This window comes from Peromyscus californicus, unplaced genomic scaffold (genome assembly GCF_007827085.1).
Source record: "Peromyscus californicus insignis strain IS unplaced genomic scaffold, ASM782708v3 Scaffold_14__1_contigs__length_90479793_seg_2, whole genome shotgun sequence".
NCBI lineage: Eukaryota > Metazoa > Chordata > Mammalia > Rodentia > Cricetidae > Peromyscus > Peromyscus californicus.
The window spans coordinates 67,436,017-67,462,336 of NW_026294436.1; the positions used below are offsets into that span (position 1 = coordinate 67,436,017).

Consider the following 26,320-nt stretch of genomic DNA (forward strand, 5'->3'; position numbering starts at 1 on the left):
AGCCTATGGGGGACTCTTCACGTTCAAACCGCAACACGTGTATTCAGTCATTTAATGTGAAACTGTTACCAAGTTCATGATCATACCCAATACAGTGGTGTGTTCTTATTGCACAGGTCTGTCACAGATCTACATCTATGTCTATGTCTATGCTTATGAATACACACACACACACACACACACACACACACACACACACACACACACACACACACACTTCTCCAGGATGCTTGCTTTTCATCACCATAGTTGGGGTGCTGTGTCCTCAGTAGGCTCAGAAGGAGTTACTTGTCCCTCGTGTCCTTCCGATGATGTTGACTTTGGCTATTTAGTCACACTGGCATTGGCCAAGTTTCTCTTTGGTAATGTCACTTTGTAAAATAACATCACATTACTTGGCAACATTTTTTGCTAATTAATAAGCACCTGTGAGGAGATGCTTCTAGATTATAAATATACCTCACAGACCTCATCCACTAGTCCTATCATCCATTGGTTGACTTGAACCTATTGGGGTGCTGATAGTCGTCAAACCCTTTTTTTCTTGTCCATACATCATGCTTTTGGTGTTTATTGGCTTCCTACTGTAAGCAAGAGCTTTCTTGCTTGTTTATATATTTTGTTTCATTTTTAATGTTTTGATTTGTGTGTGTGTGTGTGTGTGTGTGTGTGTGTGTGTGTGTGTGTGTGTGGTGTGAGTGTGTGTGTGTAGCATATATGCATGTGTGTGCAGGTATGTACCCCCAAGGCAAGAGGACATCAGGTAGCTTTGTCTGTCATTGTCTACCTTAGTCCCTTGAAACAGGGTCTCTTATTAAATGTGAGGTTAGGCTAGCAGCCAGCAGGCCCCAGTGACTCCCCCATCTTCACCCCTCACAGGGCCTGGCCACGTCTGGCTTTTTTACATGGAATCTGGACTCAGGTCCTCATGCATACACAACAAGCGTGTTTACCTTCTGAGCCATCTCTCCAGGGCCCCTGTTGGGTTTTAAAAACAAAATTATCCGTATAAAAGTAGTCATCTTAATCAGTGAACCCAAAGGACTCCTGTCGCAGAAGGGCCTTTTGCCTTGATCCCTCGCTCAGGATGAATGTCTCTAGGCTGTTCTGTAAGTGACGGTGTAGAGGGTCACTTTTTGACATGTAAGTTGTACCAGAGTTCTAGGCAGGGTTAAGGGGAATCTTGCCAAGCTCTTAGACCACACCAGGAAAAGAATCTGCCTGGCACCAAAATCTAAGAATCTAAGCATGGACAGTGGGCATATGTGTCTTAATGCCTCCGTACCGTGGACCTCTCTCTGATCCTGGAAGCAGTGGCAGGCTAGGAGCAAAAATACTGGGATTTGTTTGGACAGTACCCAACACTCCCAACTAGACTCTCAGAAGGACCTTCCCAAGTGACACTTCGTTGTCCTTGGATACCACATCAAATCGAGCCCTGGACATCTGTACTTAAGAATGAAGAGTCAAGTTGGGCAAGGTGGCACATGCCTTTAATTCCAGCACTTGGGAGGCAGAGGCAGAAGCAAGCAGATCTCTATGAGTTCGAGGCTAGCCTGGTCTACAAAGTCAGTTCCAGGAAAGCCAGGGCTACACAGAGAAACTCTGTCACACACACACACACACACACACACACACACACACACACACACACACACACACACACACACTGAAGAGGCAAATCTAGAGTGATACCTCAGTTGTTAAGAGCACATGTTCTTGCAAACTTGGGTTGAGTTCCTAGCACTCACCTTGGAGCTCACAGTCACCCACAATTCCAGTTCCAGGGAATCTGAGTCCCTCTACTGACCTTTGTGGGCACCAGGCACATATGGTATACATGCACACATGCAGGCATAAACACTCGAATGCACAGGATAAAACAAATCTGTAAAAAAGAAAAAGAACAAAGAGAGCATGTGAGGAAGAGGTAGTTCGAGATACTAATATGTTTTCTGTTGTAATGCTTTAGTGGTTTCACTTGGCAGTGATTGGCGATCCCACTGCCAACCATGCAGTCCTTACTTCAAGCTTTTGGAAATATGCAACGTTTATGAAGAAGGCCAGCCACACCCTCTGCCATGTTACTTCTTAAATGAGTCTGTTGAGAGTCAAAGTTACTCTCGTGGACAGTGTCCCAGGGGCTCTGATATTGGCCTGGCCACCAGGAGGCTCTCAGATCCGGCTCTTGAATATGCAGGGTGGAGAGGAACATAGTTCACAGATCTCCTGATTTGGAAGCTGTGAGTGTGGTGACCCCTGAGTCTTTTTATACAGAGATCATCCGCCTGGATCAGGGAGTCACATGAAACTCACAAAACAGCTGTCTGGGAGCCCTGACCTGGCCAGCAGGGACCTTCCCTCTGAGCTGTAACATTTCAATTTCTGTAAATATTTATTGGCAGCTAGCAGCAGAACAGATGCTATGTGATGAGAGTTTGGGAAATCCAAATGTTACCTGCCTTCAAAAGGTGGACTGCCTACTTGAAATTCAACCAACATTTGTGGATGAAAAGCCACAGAGAGCAAAGAGCCCAAGGGCTGGCATCACCAGGCTTGTGTTTGTACCCAAAGGCCAGTCACTTAAGGCATCTGCCTGTCCCCTCAGTGTCTTGGTGTCCTCTTAATAAGTGGAAAACAGTCGTTCTCACCATGTGGGTGTCTCAGGAAGATGAAAAGCAAAAGAAAGCCCTCTGGAGAGTCTGGTACAGAGAGAGAGCGAGCAGAATGAGCAGCAGCCGGGTGTGGAGAGCCTCCTGAAAACAGGGCACGCTCACCTGCACGACTTCCCACCAGCCTGTGAACCCCGTGTCACTCTGCCCTTACAGAGGTGGAGAGGTTGCTGGTGGTTGGTGGGGAATCAGACAGGAGCAGCTCCCTTTGCCCCAGCCTTCTGGCTGTGGGCTGGATGCTGCGTCCTGACAGACGGCCCTTGTGGTGTCAAGACCATTGATCAAGAAGGGAGAAGGAATCCTCGGACACCCACAAACCCCTAACAACCATGTTTTACCTTTGAATAGTCCCTCTAACTTCCCCAAATGCTTTCCATCTACCATCTTCGATCCATTCTGCTCCAAAGAGGATTTGTTGTTTTTGAGTCCACAGAAATTATTTCCTTCAGGGCCTTTTCTGCCAGAAAGCTTCAAATGTCCTAAACCACAACAAAATGAATGTCCCACACAGTGTCCTTTTTTTATCCCAGGCGAAGGATAGGACAGCTTCTTTGGCCTTCTCTCTGTTTGGGGCTTTGCAGGATGGCCCTGCAGGAACCCAGTGCCTTTTAAGTTCTTCCTAGTTTGTTTTATGAGTTAGAGGAATACTTCCTGTTATGAATTATGCTCGCATGGGAAACCCCCAGCTGGCCAGTTCAGGGTATCCCACTTGTGGAGGGAACCATGCTGGCAGGCTGGGCAGATGCAGCGGTATGGAGGCAGGGCGGTGGGTGGACATTCACAACCCAGATGCAAGATCTGTGTGGAAATGGTTTACTATAATAGAGAGACAAGAGAAGATAGGAAAGAAGAGAGAGAGAGAGGGAAAGAGAGAGGGGGATGAGGGGTGGGGTGTGCACTTTGTGGGAGTGGAGGGGGGGGGAGAGAGAGAGAGAGAGAGAGAGAGAGAGAGAGAGAGAGAGAGAGAGAGAGAGAGAGACTGAGTTTTTCCTTAAGAAGAAGTTTCTACATCAGGATGCACGACAGCACCAAGGGGCGGGTCAGAATATTAACACTTCCTGTTTTTCATACTGCTTTGAATGCTTCAGAATCACTCTGGGGTGAATCAGGAGCCACCGTGATAGGCTCCTAAGAGCCAGGCATCCATTCCGACAGCCTCTGGAGCACGTGTGGGTGCTTGTACCCCAGTTACCCTGTCTAAGGAACAAAGGCAAGGAAGTCTGGCTATCATGTTGAGGGTTCCCTTCCAGAACCCCAAATGTTGATCCCCGACACATCCCTCCTCCATCTCTTCCAGTTTGGCTCAGGGGTGCCCATATTAATATGGGTTGTACTTAATATGTACATTACATTCCTTCTCAGAACAAGGCTATTTCCAAACACTAAGTGCAAATAATTATTCAAGAAACACTACAAAAACAGCCTTGTCAGAAAACTACACAAGACGAAATCTATTTTAGATGCTTTTACAAAAATCAGAAAATTTAGGGCTAGGGAAGCAGGTGCTGTATTCTTTTCATGTGCTAAATGCCTGTACACCCACAGGGCAGGGTGAGGGCGGAGACTCGGGGGCAGCCTGATTAGTTCCGAATAGAAGAGAGAGTGGGTAGAGTTGTTTGAAACTACATTTTCAGCTCGAAGTCAAAATGCCTTAGATGCAGGCAGCTCTGACCAAGGCAAGCATGAAAGGACTTCTCTCCTAAAAAAAAGTGTGTGTGTGTGTGTGTGTGTGTGTGTGTGTGTGTGTGTGTGTGTGTGGCATTTTGCCATACATAACATGGCAGACTTTTATTCTTTACCCCTCAGATAACAAAGGAAAAGAGCCATGTATGTGGGAGTGCCCAAGCAGACTAGAAGAGGGCATCAGATATTCTGGAGCGGAGTTATAAGCAGTTGCAAGCCACCCAAACACGGGTGTTAGGAACCAAACTCCGGCCCTCTGGAAAAGCGTTAAGCGCTCTTAACCACTGAGCCATCTTTCCGGCGCTTTTCATTCCCTTTTCTTTCTCTCCCTTTTCTCTCTTCTGGTTCTGAAATTTGTAGGAAGTGTAATTGTGAGCAATTGAATCAGCACCTCCTGGGGTCTCAGCCCCAGCCTGTGAGTGTGACCTTGGCAAGAGTTTCTGTGATAAAACAACACCAGCATGAGTTGACTGGCCACACCTGAGGTGTGGAGGGCCTCTTAGCCGCCTTGGAAGAGATGTCTTGGAACAAAAAGGCACCTGCTGAGTTCAGCTCTATTCATATCCTGTGTTTTATGCTGAGTCACTAGACTCTGGTGAAGGGGCCCATGAGGAACAATAACACTGATAAGAACTAGAGCTGCCATTTTCCAGAATTTTCTGAGACAGATACTTCACAACAGTCCAGCAAAGTGAATAACATTATGCCAGTTTCCCAGTTGAGTTTTGTAAGATTCTGTTCCCTACGGAAGGTCAGTCACCTGGGAAGAGGCAGAGCCAGCATTTATACCCAGCACTGACCGACTCTTAATCCCAGTTTCACTCTGCACTCCACCCTGGTACCCTTCCTACCCTTTAGCTCCATTGCAAGATGAGTGCTGTCCTGATCTCCGGCCGCAGAGCTCAGCGGAGCATATCTTTGTATTTCAAATTCTTAGAAACAAAGAATAATGTCACTGTCGCACAAAGGAACACCAACAGTGAAAGCAGCTTGGCAAGGCAATTCCTTTTGTAAAACAGACGTGCCTAGACCCAAACTGGTCTAGCAAATACACTTGGCCGAGATGGCTTCTTTCTGTTCTGCCTGACAGAGGTGGTGACTTTGTCTCATCTCATTGGTGCGAGCTCAGCTTCACAATCTGATGTGATTGGCTGATGGGCAGAACAAGCACAGGGAAGGTTCAGAAAGTATGAGTCCTTGCTGGGAGAGCTATCTTTGACAATTTTTTTTTCTCACAACTTGAGTGACACAATGGGGGGACCACTTTGTATAACATCTGGCACTTTCCACTCAGTGATAAGTTTGTAAGATTCTGTGTCATTGACTATGGCTAGGCCTCATTCATATCTTTGCTATAGAGAGCACCACTGCACGGCCACCTCACTTCATCTATTCTAACTTTGGTGGACACTGAATGGTTTCTAGATCTTGACTATTAAAAAAAATATTATTATGTACATATAAAGTTTTTAAGGTTGTAGATAAAATAGCTTATGGGGAAATCGCATCTGTAAGTCATGAGAGTCTTCAGGATTTTCTTTCCACAAATCTCATATCTTTGCTTCTCTTCCATTTCCTCCCTGCTGTCATAAGTGTTTACAGTTTCATCATTAATAATAATGTTTGCTGAAGGTTTTTGATGGGCCCCTTTTATCAGAATAAGATACCCCCCCTCTTCTGAGCTAGCTAATTTTTAGAAGTCATAAATAGGTATTTTGAATTTCATCGAATTTGTTTCTTCCATTGAAATAACCATATTGCTTTTGTTCTTTTAATATGCTAATGGGCTGAACGATAATTACAGATTTTCTAAAGTTAAGCCTTATATTCTTGGAATAAACTCAGCTTAGAGGCGCAGTATTATCTTTTTTCATTAAGAACAGGATTCACTTTGCTGATGTTTGTGTAGGATTATTGCCTTTGCATTCATGAATGAAGACTTCATTATGGTTTTTTGTTCTTATTGTAATTTTGAGTTTTAGTATCAAAGGTACAGCAAGCTCAGAGAATAAGTTTCAAAGTACTCTTTTTCATTTATTTTCCCTCAAAGAGTTTGCATATGATTAGGATGTAGCCTTTGAATGCTTAGATGAACTTACCTATAAACTCATCTGTGCGTGGTGATTCTGTTTGGGGGAAAATTAAACAATCGATCCACTTGTTTAAATGGTTATGGGCTATTTGCATTTTATAAAAAAATGAGTTTGTTATTTTTCAAGGGAAGCTGGAGCTGGCAAGATAGGTCAGTGGCTTGCTGCTAAGCCTAATAACCCAACTTCTATTCCTGGACCTCAGAGGGTAGAAGGAAAGATTTGACTTTTGTAAGTTGTCCTCTGACCTCCACACATGCAACACACAAAATAAATAAGTAAACTGTGATTAAAAATTCAAGGGATGTCTTCATTTCTTCTAAGCTTAAGCTGTTCATGCATGGTTTGGCATGTAATTGATACAGCACACTCATGTCTTCTCACTCCCTGCTGGATCTCTCATCAAATCCCTGTTTTCACTCTTAGTATTATTTGTGAATCTTTCCTGCACATTCCTGATAAAAGTGTACTGTACCTACCTGTGTGTCAAAGACTGAATGTTTGGATCCATTAATCACTTTTATTATGCTGAGTTTCCCATTTTATTAATTTCTGTGTTTATGGTTATCTTTTTCCTACTCTCATGAATTTATTCCATCATTTTTCTAATTTCTTAAATTGAGTGCTTAGCTCACTGATGTTCAGTTTTTCTTCTCCTGTGTTAATAAATATTTGACTCTCTCTGTTTCTCTCATATAATCGTTTCTATTCCAAGCTGTGCACCTCAGCATGTGGTATATTTGTTATTGTTTAGTCCTAAATATTTTCACATTTCTGCTGTGAAATCTTTTTTCATCTGCAAAGAACTTAAAATATTTTAAAATCTAGGCATATAGTCTTGAGTTCCAAATTATTTGCATTATAAGGAGAGCACTGATTTATATGATACTGGACGATTGCAGATTTGAGCACTTCTCTTAGGACTAGTCTTTAGTCAATTTCTGTAAATAGCCCATTGCTGAATCTATACATGTCCGATAAACCGCACTTGCTAATCACGCTTTTTATGTTCTGGATACTTTGCCTGTCATCAAATAAAGAGGACCTTTGAACGTTAAACTCTGGCAGTGAGGTTGATTTCCCTGTGGGTTCTATCAGTTTTGCTTTATGGGATGTAAGGCCTTCAGGATTGCTTTATTTTCTAGATGAATGGAACATTTGGTTATTTGGTAGTGGTCTGTCCCATCTATGTGATGCTTTTCTGTGTTAGTCTATTTGTCCTGACAGTAAAGACTCGCGTTCTCTGGGCTAATGTTTGCTTTGTGCATCTCGTACTTGCTTCAGTTCCTGGTCTAATGTGTCCCCTGTGAATAGCATATCACTGAATTTTAAAAATACCTAGTGTGGCCATCTCCGCCTGTTATCTGAGAGTCCTTTTTCACTCACTGTTGGGACTGACAGTTCTCTTTTCCTTTGTAGCATGTACTATTTTTGGCATATTATCCCATTCAAAAAACAACTATTTTTTTTTTTTTTACTCCTTGGCTATTAAAACTTTGCATTTTTGCTATTTCTTCTACTTACTTGGAAGTTACATTGAACTTTATTTCTATGGTTTCATGGATCCCCTTCAAAGGTTACACACAAACTGATTATACTTTAACATTAGTTCCCCAGTGCTCTGCTAAGCAACAACCATTTCTTCTCCCAACTTTCATCTTACTGTCATTTTGTTTGGTTTTCCCTTTAAACATTTTTATTTTCATAAAGTAGACCTGGAAATTAGATCTGAACTTTTCTGTAGACAAGGTTGTTAATATTTACCTGATTTTCATGACTTGCAGACCTTTCCCCTACCCCCACGGCCATTTTTCTTTGTCCTTTTAGAATTGCTGTCTGTGTTTCCCTAAAAATGTTTTTATTTCCCTCTCCCAGGTGGAGTTGCTTTTGCTGGGTGGACAGTTGTAGAATGGCTGTTATTTTCTCTTGGCTTTGAGAGAGTAATGCTCTGCTGTCTTCTTGGTTCTGACTTTCTGCTGAGAAAGTTGCTTCCAGGGAAATTGTTTTCTTGGTAAGTGATGCATTTTCTTCCATAACACTTTACACTCTTCTGTCCATTTGTAGTGTTCAATGTGTTATACCTTCCCTTCCCTCCCTTTCTCACTCTTTCCCTCCTTCCTTCTACTCTTTCCTCTTCTCCCTTTCTCATTCTCCTCCCCTCTCTCTCTCTCTCCCTCTCCCTCTCCCCCTCTCTCTCTCCCTCTTTAGAGTCTAATGTAGTTCAGCCTCAAATTCACTATGTAGCAAGATTTACCTCGAACTTCAGATCTTATTGCCTCCACCTCCCAAGTGCTGGGGTTACAGGTGTGTACCACCACACCCGGCTAATGTGGCACCGAGTGTTGAATCCAGAACTTTGTGCATGCTAGGCAAGCACTCTACTAACTGACACTCCTCAGCCCTTCTAGACTTAGGTTTACTTCCGTTGTAGTGTTTAGAGACTGTTGTATTTAACACGTCACTGCATACACCTTTCCAAAGTTCTTGAAAATGATCTTTTAATTTTCCTTCTCCTCCATTTTCTCTATCCCCCCTTCTGGACTCTGATTGGCTGTTGCAACATCTCTCTTTATCTTCCATATGTATTGACCTGCTCTCCTCACTTTATATCTTGTTTCTCTGGGTTCTATTCAGAGAAATTCTTCATGTTCTTCAGATCTGTCTTCACATTCACTAATGCTCTCTTTGATTGTGTCTAATATACTATTCACCCTGCCCTCCAGGTATGTCTAATAGCAAAAAAAAAAATTTGCTTTTATTTTTTCTATATTTTTAAATTCTGCTTTTTACTTGTCTCGATTTTTTCCTTTTATGTTGGTTTTTCTCTATTCTGATTTGATAATTCTGATATTTCAAACTAGGATGAGTCCTCATCCATTTTGTCTCTATCACTCATGACCCTTTCATTAACAGAGTTGTCAGTTCATACTTGACTCAATCTGTTGAAAATCTGAGCGCTTATTCTAGGGTTGCTGTCTCCAGAATGGATCTGTGTTTGATTCTGTGAGCCTGGACTTGGGCATCTCTTCCCAGGGCCTCTGTTCAACCGGGAATTTCAGCATCAACTCCTTCTGCCTTTTGCTGTGTTATTATCTGCATTTATTCCCAGAGAATTCTGCCCTGACGTTTCCAGACTCAGGTGTTCCCTGGGAAGCTTTCCTTAGGTCTGTAATGCCAGCAGTATAGTTAGTGAGTGAAGTAGCTGTTCTGAAGGGAGATACATTGTCATCTGCACTGTCAGAAGTTGGAGTCTGGACATGTTTTCACATTAGCGAAGGGGAAAAAGAGTATGGGAGTCCAAGAAAAAAGGAAAACACTTCATTTCTCCAAGCCGGTTCTAAACTGATGCTAGATATTGTTTGAGGAATGCACTTTTCTTTTTTTTTTGTTTTTGTTTTTGTTTTTCGAGACAGGGTTTCTCTGTGCAGCTTTGCGCCTTTCCTGGATCTCGCTCTCTAGACCAGGCTGGCCTCGAACTCACAAAGATCCGCCTGCCTCTGCCTCCCAAGTGCTGGGATTAAAGGCGTGCGCCACCACCGCCCGGCGGAATGCACTTTTCTATGTTACCACTGTGGCTAGTTCATGGGCCTGAAGTTTGTCTAGTATCTCTCAGCCGATTTAACATCCCTTAAACACTCTTCCCAACGCTACCCCCATTCTGATGAGGATCCCAGAAGGCCCAGTGTCAAGGCTGAGACAATTACAGTCCTGTGCCTGAGGTGCTAACGACCCACATTTGCAAAAATCCAAGTCTTTTCTCAACTTTTCCATAGTGAAGGAATGGAAGTCTTCGTTTGGGTTACAAATGATATGCATAATAAGCCTAAAGCTTTTGGTGACCATTTCCTTTACTATAAGGAGATGGTCCGAATTAAGGTCTGATTAATATTTGATTCTGAGCTGAGCTATTTATGACATGACTCCGAAGGTAAGTCACTGGCCACAGGTACATCCACACTGCTGGAGGAGGACTGTGACACCACCGGGACCTAAGTCCCCCATCCAAATGTCACCTACAAGGCTGGGAAAGACTTGGGAGTTGTAGGGATTAGCATCACTCACCCAGTACGGATGACAGGTACACCAATGGGAGAAATAAGATTCAGAAGTTTTTGGAGTGGGTCCTCTGATTTTTAGACAATTAATTCACCTCTACGTAACCTCAAAAACATCAACTTGCCAGTACATCTGACCCACCAGCTCCTTTGAGTCTGAACATCTGTCATATCAAAGTGAAACAATAACTCTTTTTGAAACACAGGGAAATTATCTGGAAATAGAACTATTCTGTTTCAAGAGCTATTAAAAGAGAAATGTTTCTGGTTTTAACCAGACATAAAATTGGAAAATACCCAGAAATCTCTGAATTTTTTTAAAAGACAAAAATCCACTGGCAAAGGCTCGATGTCTCAAAAATAATTCTAAAAGCCTGTTGTTGGAAGACTTGATTATGCAAGATACACAAAAGGAGGCAAGTTCTGCCTCTGATCATTTCCGGGATGGACCAGTACCTACGGCGCAAGCTCCATCTTCAGGTCAGCCTTGACTGTTTTATAAAGCGCATGATGACACTCCCTCCTAGAAGGAGGAGGCAGGAGGGCTTCTGGACCTCCCTTGAGTCTCCAGCCTCCTCTCCGCCACCCCGTTTGTGTGCATTTTATCCTAAGGGAGGGCCTAGAGTACGTAGGGTAGGGGAAACTAAGGGAAGGAGACTTCCCCTACGCAGCCTTGGGGAGGCCACTGTCCATGCTGGTGAAGACTTGTCTGTGGGCTGCTGGAGGGTCACCCGGGCCCCTGTTAGTGTGACCCCTTGCCGTGCTCTGCAAACAACCCCAATAAACTCACTGGTTTCCCAGGGTGAAGCTCAGTGGAATTAAATTGTAGTTTGTCGTTGAGGCCGTAGGAAGGGAGGATTGGTATCGTTTATATCCCCACCTCTTCTAGGGAGAGAATCTTAAGAGGTAAAATCAGCATGCCTCTCCCCACCATGAAGGACCGCAGCAGAGTCCGAATGTCTGTGAGAACACCGGTAAATCCAGGCTCGATGCTGAACTGACTCAGTACAGTCAGAAGTGAAACATATCACAAACTGAAAGCCAAATCACTTCTTCAAAATTGAAACTATCAATTTAAGTTGAACTAACAGTCATTTCAGTCTTTAAAGTTCTAGTGTAAAAGGCACGTGTATTCTAATATGTGAGAAGTGTAAGGTTGTTATTCATCTTTCCCAAATTCTGCTGTGCTTACAGATCACACACACACACACACACACACACACACACACACACACACACACACACTGCAATGCTATTAATTGAACTCTTTGCCTTACACATGCTAGGCAAGTTCTTGACCGCTAAGCTACATCCCTGGTCCCCAAATCAGATTTTAACTGTTAAAATTTGGCCTCAAAGGAATATTTCAAAATAAAAACTAACACAGAATCCCCGTCGTCGTCGTGCTCTACATGCCTTTCACACGTTCACCTGTTTAAACATCACAACCCTAAAAATTGTGTGCTTAGGTCCTCTGATTGTGTGAAGAAACTGATACATAGAAGAAAGGAAGGGAGCAAGGAAAGAAGGAAGGCGGAGGGAGAGAGAGGAAGGGAGGGAGGGAGGGAGGGAGGGAGGGAGGGAGGGAGGAAGGAAGGAAGGAAGGAAGGAAGGAAGGAAGGAAGGAAGGAAGGAAGGGTTCCTTTGGGCTCCCAGGTTGAGAAAGTACCTCATCATTGAGGGCATTGCGGGCAGGTGGCAGGAGCATGTGGTGTCTGCAGTCAAGAAGCAGAGGGAGATGAGTGTTGGTGATCGGGTAGCTTTCTGCCTTCCCCCTTTGACTCAGTTCAGGGCAGAGGCTCACACCGCTGCCTACTCCAGGGCTGCCTACACCAGGGTACGACAGTTACCTCTGTAGAAGCACCCACATGCTTCCTGAGTGATTCTAAATGAAGTCGAATTGACAATGGAGATTACTGTAGCTAGAGTTTTCCTGCCTGGCCCACAGTCAGGACAAATCTCTCTCACCCGCCAGTCCCGCAGCTGCTCAGACCCGACCAAGTAAACACAGAGACTTATATTGCTTACAAACTGTATGGCCGTGGCAGGCTTCTTGCTAACTGTTCTTACAGCTTAAATTAATCCATTTCCATTAATCTATACCTTGCCACATGGCTCGTGGCTTACCGGCATCTTCACATGCTGTTTGTCATCATGGTGGCTGGCAGTGTCTCTGACTCAGCCTTCCACTTCCCAGCTTTATTCTCCTCCTTGTCCCGCCTATACTTCCTGCCTGGCCACTGGCCAATCAGTGATTTATTTATTGACCAATCAGAGCAACACACTTGCCATACAGATCATCCCGCAGCAGATTGCTCCTCCCAGCTGGGTTAAGAACCTTGCCCAAGATCACTCACTGGGTTCGGGGCTAAAGCTTCACTTTGACCACGGGCAGTTTGGTTTCAGAACCAGTATCCTAACGATTAAGTTGCTAAAAAGGCTAAGCAAGATGCAAAAATGGATGCAGGGTTCAAAAGAACTGGGTTCAAATCCCATCTCTACTACTTAAGGAAATAACAAAAAAGTTCTGTCCAACCTCACTGCTATGCTGCTGTCCCTTAGCTATGAAAGACCATAATGCATGTGCCATAGAAAAGCAAGACAGATAAACAGGTAAATGCCGGAACATGCCAAGCCTTGGATAAGATTTGGCTATTAGAGGGTAGGATACACCAACCCCACTCATTTGAATCTGATATAAACTTACCTGCAAATGTTTAAGTCTCAAAAACAAGGTTACTACATTTTAATTGAGATTTTTTTTTTCTCAACACAACTCATTTAAGCCAATTCAATTTTGCTATCAGCTTTCTAAATGACCAAGTTACAAGATGGATGAGTGCTTGCAAATGTTTCTGGCTTTTTTTTGTTTGTTTGTTTTTGTTTTTTTTGCATTTAATTAACAAAGGATTCCTTATGTTGAGATCAATTGCATTTATTGATTAGGGCTTTGGGCAATAGTCAACATGACCGATTACAGACTCTGTTATTGGGGACTTTACTTGGTAACAATTATTTTCACCAAACTCACTTTTCCTGGGTCACATTCCACTGATCTAAATATTATTAAGAAGCTTAGATTCCATTATTCCATTTTAGTCAATAGCAAAGGCTATTGTTTGAGGTCTTAGCAAGGCATGGCTTTTTTGTGTTGATAAACATTATTCCAAGTCTAGTTCTTTTCTTTTTCTTTTTTTTTGGCAATTAAGGTCCTCCCCACAACATGCAAAGCATGGGAATTTCAGTTTTATTTTATTCCTTTAATTATTATTTTGAGATCATTTCAGTTTCATAGATTTTTTAAATGTATGCATATGTGTGTTCACGTGTGTGCACACATGCTTGTGTATGCACTCATGCAATCCTGAGCATACAGGTGCCCATGGGACCCAGAAGAGGGAGCCAAAGACCCTGGAGGCCCTGGAGGCCCTGGAGACGGAGTTGCACCAGGTTGTAAGCACTAGGTGTGGTGCTGAGAACTAAACTTGGATCCTCTAGGAGAACAGGGATCACTCTCTTCTGCTGAACCATCGCTCCAGATCTTCATCTGTGTCTTCAGGAATACTTCGGTGAGCTCTTGAACATGTTCTACAGTCCCCCATGTTAACTTCTTCTACATGGTACAAATCACATGTAGAATACCGGCAAGTTTTCATGCTACCTGTGTGTCTCCCTGTCTCTATCCCATCTAGGTCCTGGGAACTCCTAATTGTGTCTCCATTTCTGAAGTCCTGTCACTTCAGCTATGCTCCTTCAGTGGCACCACATACTGTGTAGCCCCTACAGACTGGCTTTTTTCACTCAGCATGGTTCTTTCAGACTCATCCATCTTGTTGTGTGTAGCAATCGTTGGCTACTTTTCATTGATGAGGTCTGGCAAGCCCTTTTTGGTCCTACCACAATCCATTTAACCAGCAACTGGAAAAGAGCTGGGTTGATATGTTTGGGGCTATTGCAATTGAAGTTATTACAAATATTCCTCTAGAGGCTTTCAGATGCATACAGAGCTTTCCTTCTGACAACTGTTCTACCGTGCAGTGGCTGGAGAGCATGGTGAGGTGGTGTTCCTGGGGAGCATGGTGAGGTGGTGTTCCTGGGGAGCATGGTGAGGTGGTGTTCCTGGGGAGCATGGTGAGGTGGTGTTCCTGGGGAGCATGGTGAGGTGGTGTTCCTGGGGAGCATGGTGAGGTGGTGTTGCTGGGGAGCATGGTGAGGTGGTGTTCCTGGGGAGCATGGTGAGGTGGTGTTCCTGGGGAGCATGGTGAGGTGGTGTTCCTGGGGAGCATGGTGAGGTGGTGTTCCTGGGGAGCATGGTGAGGTGGTGTTGCTGGGGAGCATAGTGTGGTGGTTGCATTCTTGGTTTTTGAAGAAAATGCCACTTTACCTTCAGAGTGATTCACTCATTTTACATTCCCACCAGCAACGTGTGAGTGGCCCGTGTCTCTGCTTCTTTGCCAGTATTTGATGCTGCCACTGTGTCTTATTTTAGTTACAAATTTGTTTGACAAATTATATGATCTTACTGTGGCTTCTTTTGAAGTGTTTTTTAAAATAAATTCTTTCAGAATTTCATATATAATGTATTTGATCATATTCACTCCCATTTTCCCCCTAATTCCTTCCCGATACACCCCACCTCCAACTGACCCCAGTTTTATGTCTTCTTCTTATTAACCATTTACTGCAGTTTGTGCTGCCCAAATATTCCTAAGTGTGGTGCCATCCACTGGATCATGGTCAGTGTACTAGAAGCCACACCCTTAAAGAAAACTGACTCTCTCCCTGAGAAGCCATCAACTTTCCATTGTTCCTCACTAAGGGTCAAGGACTCATAAACCCCTTCCCATGCCATGCTAGAATGTTGACTGGCTTGATCTTGTGCAGATTACAGGCACAGTGGCTGTGAATTCATGAATGCAGCAGTCCTGTCCCATCCAGAAGACACTGTTCTGCTCTGGACCTCTGACTCTTAGAATCTTTCTGATTCCCTTTTACACTATGGTCCACGAGTCTTGGGAAGGGGGAATGAGACAGATGCAACATTTGCAGTTGAGCCCTCCACCGATATTTCTTCTCTTTATTTTGACCAGTTGTGAGTTTCTACGTTAGCTACCATCTACCCTACTCCACAAAGGATGCTTTTCTGATGAGGTCTGAGGGCTGCACTAATCTATGAATAGAGTGATATGAATTTAGAAGACAAACTAATACTATGTGCATTAGCAAAATAATAGTAGTTCACCTATGAGCTCCCCAGCCATGTGCTGTTGGCCAGATTCACAGCACCGATGTGTTTTCTCCTGTGGATCAGGCCTTAAATCTAATCAGAAAGCAATTGGTTACCCTACCCCCTATAACATTGGCACCACTATTACACCCATGAACATATCTTATCATACCAGTCATTATTTGCAGTTCACAGGGTACATAACTGGGTAAGACTGTTGATCACTTTCCCTCCAGCAGCCTACACAGCATCTTCCAGTACTATGAAAGGTAGGCAGTAGAGAGGATGTTTCTGATCTGCACCAACTTGATAATTTTAGAATTATCTTATCTATACCTACAAAAAATCTTGTTGGGATTGTGACAAGAATTTCAGTAAATCTGTATATTACTTTCATGGAGAACTGACATTGAGTGATGGTTAGTTCTAATTGTCAAACTGACATCATCTAGAATCAGCTCAGAAGACAGTCTCAAGGAGATTGTCTAGATCAGATTGCTTGTTGGCATGTCTATGAGGGATTGTCTTGATTACAGTAATTGAGGTAGGAAGACTGTGTGTGGCACCATTACTTGGACAAGGGATCTTGAAGTATGTAAGAGCAGAGAAAGTGAGCTGAGCTTAAGCATACATGCATTAGTTCTCTTCTCTCGGTTGTGGATCTAATATACCTCACCTCTTCAAGTTTCTGCTACCTTGCTTCCCTACGGTGATAGACTGCAGCCCAGAACTGTGAGCTAAAACAAACCCCTAATGCCCCTAAGTTGATTTTGTCAGAGTGTTTTATCACAGCAACAGGAAATGCAAACAAGGCATAGCTGTATTGAGCCTTTTGATAAGGTCTCATCGTGTACTTACTTCTATGATTTATTTCATCAACTTTTCATAACGTTCAGCAAACAAGTTTTATATGTGTTTTGTTATGTCACGTCAGCATGGACCTGGGAGAGTGGGGTCTAAAAACGAGGCAGTCTAAAGTCTCATGCAGTAGCCAACTTTATTTGGAGCATCAGACAATTTATATTCTGAGGGATGAGCAAAGTCACAGGTACAAAGTTCATATGACTTCAAGCTGCAGACAAACTCAAGCACCGACATGCTTAGAAACATTTTTTTTTTGAATAATAAAAGTAAGATAATGGGCAATCTGAAGTAAACCCACTTCTATTGACTGTACCTGGAAGGGTCACAAAAGCACATTGTAAGAACAAACCCATGTTTAGAAGGAACAGAAATCACAAGACTTTTGTCTTGTTTTCTTGGAGTTTTCACACAAGCTCTCAGAATACCTTCACATGGCTCCATTCTTGGACTATGTTCTGACAGTTAATGTTTACTTCTGGGTATTTCTCATTTTTAGATAGTTGTAAACAACACTGTATTGTAAATTTCAGTGATGTGCATTTCATTGGTTTATGTAGAACTACTGCCAATCTTTGTACATCAATCTTTATCCTAACATGGTGACTTCCTAGTACTTGAACATTTATGTAGACTTTCATAAATGACCAGATTTCTGTCAAATGAGGGGTAGACTTATTTCTTCTTCCCATCTATTTATATGCCTCTAATTTTCATTTTTTCCCTTTCAGCACTGTGCTGCTTAAGAGTGGTGAAAATGGACATCTTTGCCTTGTGTCTGGTTTGGGGTAAGCATTAAGGCATCCACTGTTGGTATAATGTCAGCTGCAGAGTAGCTTTGTTTGTGTGTGTTTAAAGCTAGACCTGAATGTTGCCCCCAGAAGTAATAGTTCATTAAATGAAATTCTAGGCATGGGATACCTCCTTATGAGTTGTTGTTCAGAAGGGCTCCTGATACCCCCCAAAACAGTACAGGCTATTGCCACTGCTCTTGGTTACCCACTGGAACTATATGGTAAGACTCTGTTGCTGAAGACACCACACTCCCTGGATCCAGCATATAGAGATGTTAAGCTAGAGCAGAACTGGAAGCTCTCTCAGTGTTGGCTAGCTTTCATGGTGCTTGGTACTATGCAGGCTGCTGAGGGAGAAAGTCATCAGTTGTCTTACCCAGCTCTGAACCTTGAGTGCTACAATACCTGCTAGGCAAAGATGTGTCCACTGGTACAAGAGTGGCAGGACTGTTATGGGGTGTCCTGGCTAGTTTTGTCATCTTGTCACAAGTTAGAGTCATCTGAGAAGAAGAACCTCAACTGAGAAAATGCCTCTGTCAGATTACCTGTGGGCAACTCTGTAGAGCAGACATGTCTCATTGTCCAGAAAAGTCTGTTTTCAAAACATTTTCAGTGCCATAGTCTATAGGTCTTTGAAGTGTTTGAAGATTATCTACCTAATTGAAATACATCTATGTATATCTAGAAACCTTAACTAACATGACTATAAGTTTGATTATCATAGATGAGTAATTATTCTGTATTTTTAATTATATATTACAATTTTAAATAAGTTACATAAACATAATACCTTAAACAAGAGTAGAAATATATATATATAATAGCAAAATAACTTTAAATTTGTATCAATAAACGAAAATCCATAGCAATGTAAAACATTTCAAATAAATTGTTGCTCTTTAAAAGTAGATTCAATAATCTACCCTTTCATCCTAATGTATCTATATCCCCTTTTCTTCTTTAGAAAGAAATTGCATTTATAATCAACCCCCTTCAAATAAAAATAAATATTTATAAACAATATTTTGGGAACTTGGGCGTAGTTTTTCATACTACTTCCTGCTGAATGGGGTGCTGGCAATTTTATGAAGAACCTGAGAAAATTTGAGATAATGGTCAAGTCCTGGGAAAACTGGCTATAACCTTTGTTGATAGGTAGATACCATCTGTCAAGGTTCAGGAGGTCTCACTTGATCAAATCTGATCTATCTTAACTTGGAACAAATCCACTGCCTCTTGCTTCCTGTGGAAACAAAAGCAGAGCCTCCTTTCCAAAGTAACATATCCTTAGACCCAAATCTTGAAGTCAAGGTACCTTTAAAATATATATATTTGTTTAACTCAGCAGACTTTACAATCAAATGTCTCTCCAGTTAAAAATCCCAAAGACAACACAATCCAGATTCTGTGTAATTTTCATCTTTACATGGCTTAACTTTTATATTACTTTTACTGTCTCTTTAAAGACTTTATTTTTTAAAACTACTTCATTATATAACTGCCTATGCTCTTTTTCCTCTCTCTTCTAAGCCTATGTACATTTTACACACACTGTAAACTGTTTAGAGTTTTATTTCATCTGAATCTGTCTTATTGTGAATCTATAATCCTTCTCTGACCAGGAGAGATTTTAAATTGTTAAGCTTTGTGGCGACATTGGCTATTGACTCCACTCCCCCCGACCCCAGCTTCCCAACATGGTGGAAGTACATTTACCACCAGCTCTGGGAGCCATGCTCTCTGCTGACTCTGGGAAGCAGTGGGCCTATGCCTCCATCCAGTAGCGTGTAGCCCAGCCCAAAAAACTTTTTTTTTTTTTTTTGCCTGTACTAGCAAAAGCTAAATCCACCATGCAGTGCATGGCACAGCTTAGAGTCACCTCTGTGTACTGCAGCGGTAATCTGCCATGCTGTAGGTCAAGCCTGCGTGCTCAAGGCGGCATCTCTGTATCACAGCTTGCCTGAGAGACACAACTAGGAAGCTGTTTTTAGCTCCATTTTAGAATCTTTTTTTAAAGGTTTCTCAGGTTTGGGGTGGAAATTCTTGTTGCTGTGTTTGGGTGCCAAATGTAGCTGGAAGTTTTCCTGTATCCCACCTGGTCCCACAGCCGCTCGGTCCCGAGTAAACACACAGAGGCTCATATTAATTACAAACTGTATGGCCTAATGGCTCAGTCTTCTCACTAGCTAGCTCTTACAAAAACTCAGCCCATTTCTATTAATCAGTGCATTGTCACGTGGCTCCGTGGCTTACTTGTACCTTCACATCTTGTTTCTCCTGGCGGCGGCTCGCAGCGGCTCCCCTCACCCTTCTCTTCCTCTGTCTCTTCAGTTTGAATGCACCTCCTAATTTTATTCTGCCTTGCCATTGGCCAAACAGCTTTATTTATCAAACAATCAGAGCAGCACATATTCACAGCTCACAGAAAGACATCCCACAGCACCAGCCCACTGGGGAAGGTGCTGCCTCTGGGCCTGTCATCCTGAATGGTATAAGAAAGCAGACTGAGAAAGCCATGAGGAGCAAGCCAGTAAGCAGCACTCCTCCATGACTCCTGCTTCAGCTCCTGACTTGAGGTTCCTGCCTTGATTTCTTCTGTCCTGACTTCCTTCAATGATGGACTGAAATGTGAACGTGTAAAATGAAATAAATCTTTTCCTTCCTAAGTTTCTCTTCGTCATGTGTTCTGTCATAGCAATAGAGAACTAAGACATGGGAGTAAGGAACTGCTTTCTGATTAGATTTTAGACCGGTTCCGCAGTGGAGAAGTCATGCCTTGCCACATAAGTCTAGTTAAAAGCCCATAACTAGTGAGATTATAGATGCTAAGGGGAAAACTGTTTTGCTGTATGGATGCGTTATTAAACTGTCTTCTAAATTTTTATGTTTATGCCTATAGATTGATTTTGATTTCAGCCTTCATACAGGAGCCTCTTTCTGCAGTGGGCAGTGGGCAGTGCAGAAACTTATAAATGGTCCAAGTGCCGAGAACAGTCGCATGACTGTTGAGTGCCCAGCCCTAAAGGAAACATCCATGCCATTCCCTCCAAGGGTCAGGGAATGTTATGGAAGAGGAGGCGGGAAGAGCCAGAGCAGGGCAGGAGCCCTGTGAAAGGCTGTCTTCTGGGCATGACAAGGCTAGTGCACCTGTGAGCTTGCAGACATTGTGTTATCAGTACAAGAATTGTGCAAGGTTGGGCCTGACAACATTCCGTCATGGGATTGGTTGATGACAACTGGTATGAGTGGGATGAGACCCACCTCCGGTGTATTTTCAACTTCTTACTTAATTCCTGATGACTGAGGATATTGAACATTTTTTTTTTTACAGATTTACTGGCCATTTATATCTCTCCTTTTGAGAGCCATTCACTGTTCATTTATGGGCTGGAAGTTTTGGCATGGGTGATTTTTTTTTTGTTTTTGTTTTTGTTTTTCAAGACAGGGTTTCTCTGTGTAGTTTTGGTGCCTATCCTGGATCTCATTTTGTAGACCAGGCTGGCCTTGAACTCACAGAGATCCGCCTGGCTCTGCCTCCCGAGTGCTGGGATTAAAGGCGTGTGGAACCACCGCCTGGCTGGTATGGGTGAGTTTTTAAGAAAGTTCTCTATAGATTCTTGATATTATTCACCAATCAGCAGTATAGATAGTCAGATTTTCCCATTTTGTTGGGAAATTTCACTCTGTTGGTGGTTTTATTTTCTTACTGTGCTGTTTGTCTTCTCCCATTCTTTTCTGAGCTATTGGAGCCCTTTACAAAAGTCCTTGCCTACACCTGTATCTTGAACTGTATCACTTGTGGTTTTCTCTAGAAGTTTCAGAGTTTTGAGTCTTATGTGAAGATCTTTGATCCATTTTGAAATAACTTTGTACAGGGTGAAAGGTAGGGCTCTAATTTTATTGTACTATGTGTGCATATCCAGTACCCACCCCCACCCCCCTGCCAGTTGTTGAAGAGGTATTTTCTCGACACCTTGGGTACATTTGTTAAAAAGCAGATGACTGTGCTCATGTGTTAATTTCTAAGTCTTCTCTTCCATTGGTCTACCCGACTGTTTTTGTTACTATGACTCTGTAGTAAAATTTCAGATCAGATATGATGATAGTCAGCATGACTTTTCTTTAGTTATTTTTGGTCTTCCATATGAACTTCAGGGTGTATTTCTAGTTCTTTAAAGAATGTTATTGGGATTTGGATGTGGATTGCAGTGAATCTGTAGCTCACTTTCAGAAACACTGCCATCTCTCATCTTTCCACCTTCCAGAATACTTTTTCTCCAGTGTTTTCATTGTAGAGTCTTTCTTATTCTTGGTTATATTTTTTATTCCCACTGTTTTTAGTTTGTTGTGAATCAGTATTTTTTCTTGATTTCTTTCTCAGTAAATTCATTATTTATATACAGGAAAGCTGCTGATTTTTATGATTTTGGTTGTGAGCCTTTAACGGCTGACCCATCTCTCCAGTCCTGATTTTTATATCCTGCTACTTTGTTAAATGTGCTTAGCGGATCTAAGATTTTTCTGGTGGGATCATTGGGGTTCTTATAGGATCGTATCATCTGATCATCCTTTCCTATTTGTGTCCATTTTACGATTCTTGCCTTATTACTCAACTGAGTCTTAACTCAGTACATACTTTGAGCCTCTACTCTTACAAGGTCTGGTGAAATTCAGCAGGGACTCTTTACACCCTGAACTTTTGTTAGAAGACTGTCACTCCTTCACTCTTACTGCTCGTTACAGATCAAGCCGCTCTTTACAGATCAAGAGCACATTGCTCACTCTATATGTGTTTGCACAGTGCCTCTAAGTTCCTGTTTCTGTTGATCACCACCTTGATTCCATGATGATGTAAAAAGACTAAGAAATAATTTTAGCTTTTGTATCATATGTTTTGCTTTATAACCTAAAGTATTATTTTAGAGTTAATTCCATGGGCTGCTGGGTACATTGAATGAGAAGTGTTTTGTGGGTGTCTCTTGTCCATTTGATCTGTGGGGCACTTTCAGAGGTGTCTTTTAGTCTGGATGTCTTATCTGTTGATGAGAATGGGGTATTAGAACTACCCACAATTTTGTGTCTGGATATTTCTGAACCTTTATGTGCAATGTGTTTTTTATGAAATTGATGCTCCGGTATTTGGCTCATACATCTTTACAATTGTTATATCTTTCTGATGGATGGTTTCCATTAGTAATCTGTAGTGACTATTTTTTTTAATCTCTTCTAATTTTGGCTTGAAGTCTGCTCCATTAAATGCTAAGTGTGGCTATTTTTGCTTGTTCCTGGCTCCCATTATTTGCTGTACTAATTTCCATTCTTCCACTCACAGTCTGGATGTGTCTTTGCCAGTGGGATATGTTTCTTGTAGATAACAAGAACTTGGATGTTGGGGACTTCTTGTGGGTGTGTATAGGGTGCATGTGTGCATACGTGCTTATATGTGCACACGCACAAAGGCCAGAGGTTAATGCCGAGTACTTCTTGGATTACTCTTAGCTTCTGTATGAGTCAGGGTGTCTCACTGAACCTGGAACTCAGTCACTCGGCTATGCTGCCTGGCTGGCAAGACCCTGAAATCCTCCTGTCTCTATCTCCCTAGTTTGGCACAACTTCACTAACTTTGAAATATTTGGGGCTATTATTTTCCTGAGTGCTTTTCCAAGGTGGTCCCTTTTTTTGCATTCCTCCTGAGACTCCCAGACCATGAATGCTGACTCTTCTGTCACAGTTCTGCGAGTGCAGGAGGCTCTTCTCATTTTCAAAACTCACATCTCTCTTATTCCCAGAGTTGCTGGCTTTCTGTTACTCTGCCTCAGCCACGGCTTCTTCCCTCCACTCCTTTCGTTCTGCTGATGAAGCCATGCCATTGATCTTTTGATCTTTGTGACATCGGTTCTCTTCCACTTTGTGGGGTCAAACTCGGGTCCCCAGGCTTGCACAGAAAGAGCCTTCTCATATGGAGCCATCTGAGAGTTTTGGTTGGTGTAGCTCACCTTCCACTCACGTTTTTCTCACTTGATTCTTCTCTATACGTTTTATGCCTTTGCTGAGATTTTCTTGCCGATTTTAAGTGTGCTCAAAATCACTTTTGGAAGCTTTTTTGTTGCTGTTGTTGTTGTTATAACTGCTTATAAATGGGTTTTGGATAACTCCAACATTTCTTTTGGCATACATGAATTCTTTCTCATTCAGTTTGAGATAGTCTTGGTCCTTTGTAGATTGATTTTCAATAAAAACCTAGACAACTTGTTCCGTTAAAAGACTCATTGGACCTTATTTAAAATGTCCTTTGCATCTGACTTTCTCTGATATCACCCCAGGAAATACAACACGCCATTGCCTCATACTGAGGAGCAGGAGTAAAAAATCCACTTTCTCACATAGCCATTGCCAACCGAAGGGAGCAGAGCTACTCCTCCTTATTTCTGGGAGGGGACAGGAGCCTTGGGCCTCCTCTACACTCTTTCAACTGATACTGGGGCAGACCAGGAGAAGCAGGAGGTCCGCCTTGCTCCCCACATAGCAAGGTGGATGGGTGAGGGATGAGATGTGCAGTCTTGTTTTTGCTGGATGCTAATGAAAGTTTTTACTCTCTTCCAGGCTTCCTGTGATACCACATCGCGGGAAGTTGAGATGTAAGTAGTTAGGGGCCTAAGCTGCTATGCAGTTTCTGACGGCATTACTAAGACAGGGGAAGGTGCCTCCTTATCACAACCTGGTAAGGGAAGCACACCATTTCCCTGTTCAGTCTTTGCCAGCATGGGCAAAGGTGAAGCCGTAGTCTGCCCGTGGAATTTAGCTCGAGTTGTGTAGTTCTGGGGCTTTGGTTGGAGACACCAGGCTGTGCTGGGACTTCTGTCCATATTTTAGTATTTCTTCAACTCACAGATCTGGAACACACGAGACAAAATGAGAACTCAAGGAACTCAGGACCGTGTGGGTTTAATTGGCTCCTGAAGTCTAGGGCCAGTCTGTCTCTTTGTAGAGTTGTCTCACACAAAACATTTAGGGGTTTTAGCTGTACTTAAAAGATGGGAAAGTCTCCTTCACTTCTGTCAGCTCTAGCTTGTATAGACTGTTTTGGTGGTAGTTTCCAGAAAGGTTAGACAAAGGAATGAGTCTGCATTTATTTCTTGGAGCAAAGGACAACACGGGAGAGGATTTGGAGTGAAAACATCCACTTGATGTCTTCTACTTGGACATTGTACTGACTACAACCTTAAGCAAGAGCATAAAGAAGTATAAGGCACTGGCCCTGGCCTCGGGTAGCATGTAGTCTGGTTAGGAAACCAAGATTAAATTTCAAAGTGATACTCCTTACAGAGCATGGCTGCTGTGCTCGGGGAGAACCAGTTGGGATATGGTGGGAGGAAGTAGCTGGTGAGAAGGCGTTAAACTCAAAGGGGTGGGGTTGACACTGGCAGGTGTCAATATTAATAATAAGAGCCACAGTATTGAATTATAGAATATTAGATTCTGGGTTACCTTGCCAAACACCTTGCATAGATGTTTTCATCTAATTATCCCTCACAGCAACGCCTGGGAAGAATGAGTTACTTCCGATTTTATAGACAAAGAGTCAGACTAACAGGAAACCCCAGATTCATGTCAAGGCTGATCTGAAAGATCTTAAGCATTAAACAGAATACCTAGACAGCCTGCTGCCATGGCTAGAACATGGGATTAACTTGGACATGAACATAGTAATATTGAAACTGAGGCCTGATCTGTGAGTGCTTGCATTTTTGAACAGGGGTCTCTGTGAGCATGTCTGAGTACAGAAACGAGGTGCTATAGCAGGCCTATTTAAGGACAGCAGGTGTGGGGGACCTAGGACCGAGGAAGAAAACAGGATAGGGACAAGGGTTTGATTTCCATTATAAAAACAGAATGGATGTCACATTGACATCAGTACAAAATTACTGGTCTGGTTATGTCTGATGCTGTTTCACAGTTACTAATAAGACAAAAGTCCTCTGATGACACTTACCCTCTTATCTTTTCCCTTCCTTGTTTCATACAGATCCTGCAATAGGGCTGATGACATGATGCAGCCGGTAAAGATGTCGCTACTCAGTGATGCAAGCCTGACAACCTGAACCAAATCCCTGGAACCCACGTAAAGTTGCCCTCTGATCCCCACATGGACACTGTGGGATGTGTACCCTCCCCCACATACATACAACAACAACAAAAATAACTTTACATCAAGGTGGTTGGTTGTTTTTGTTTTTGTTTTTTTTTTTAAAGAAAACATTGGTTTTTCAGTAGAAGCTGAGAGACAGGATGGGTTAATTTATATTGCTGCTGGCTCCTTATGTTTAAAAAGTCTTATTACTGAGTCATGTTTAGTCACTCATTTAGAGCCTAGTTAAGCTAATTAGGCACAATGTGGGTAGACAGAATGACATCACGTGCCTCCTTCAAAAGAGACAGAGAAATAGAGGGGAAGAGAAAGATGCCAATAGAACCTGGATGCGTACGGCTGGATGGGAGCAACCCCCACCACCACCCCCTACCCTCATTCCCCCCATCCTCCACCCCTACTCCAAGAAAGACCAGATATATTCTAGTGGTTTATTTCTTTTCTCTTAGAGACAAGGCCTCATTGTGTAGCCCAGGCTGGTCCTGGAACTTACTATGTCACAGCCCAGGCTGGCCTACAGTGCTGGTATTACAGGTGTGTGCTGGCTGGGTTTCACTGAGCTCTTAGATACCATGCCTGTGGTGGGACAGTTGGGACACAGTCCTGGTGGATCATAGACATTTAGTGCCATGAGTAGGGATGTCCAAAGAACTCCTCAGTCTGGGAGGAACTATGGAACCATTTACCAAACAAAACAAAACAACACACACACACACACAGACAGACAAAAAAACAAAACAAAACAAAAAACCAAACCACATTCATTTCATCACAGAACATCAATTCCGT

The 26,320-nt window shown here is 42.7% G+C and overlaps 1 long non-coding RNA gene across 1 annotated transcript; it reads left to right on the forward strand.

Annotated features, from left to right (window-relative positions):
• The first annotated feature begins 12,142 nt into the window (after window positions 1–12,142).
• LOC128110094 (uncharacterized) lies at window positions 12,143–25,584 on the forward strand. Its single transcript, XR_008218035.1, has 4 exons — window positions 12,143–14,069; window positions 17,320–17,376; window positions 23,986–24,020; window positions 25,409–25,584. It is a non-coding gene; the product is annotated as an uncharacterized LOC128110094 (long non-coding RNA).
• The last annotated feature ends 736 nt before the right edge of the window (window positions 25,585–26,320 follow it).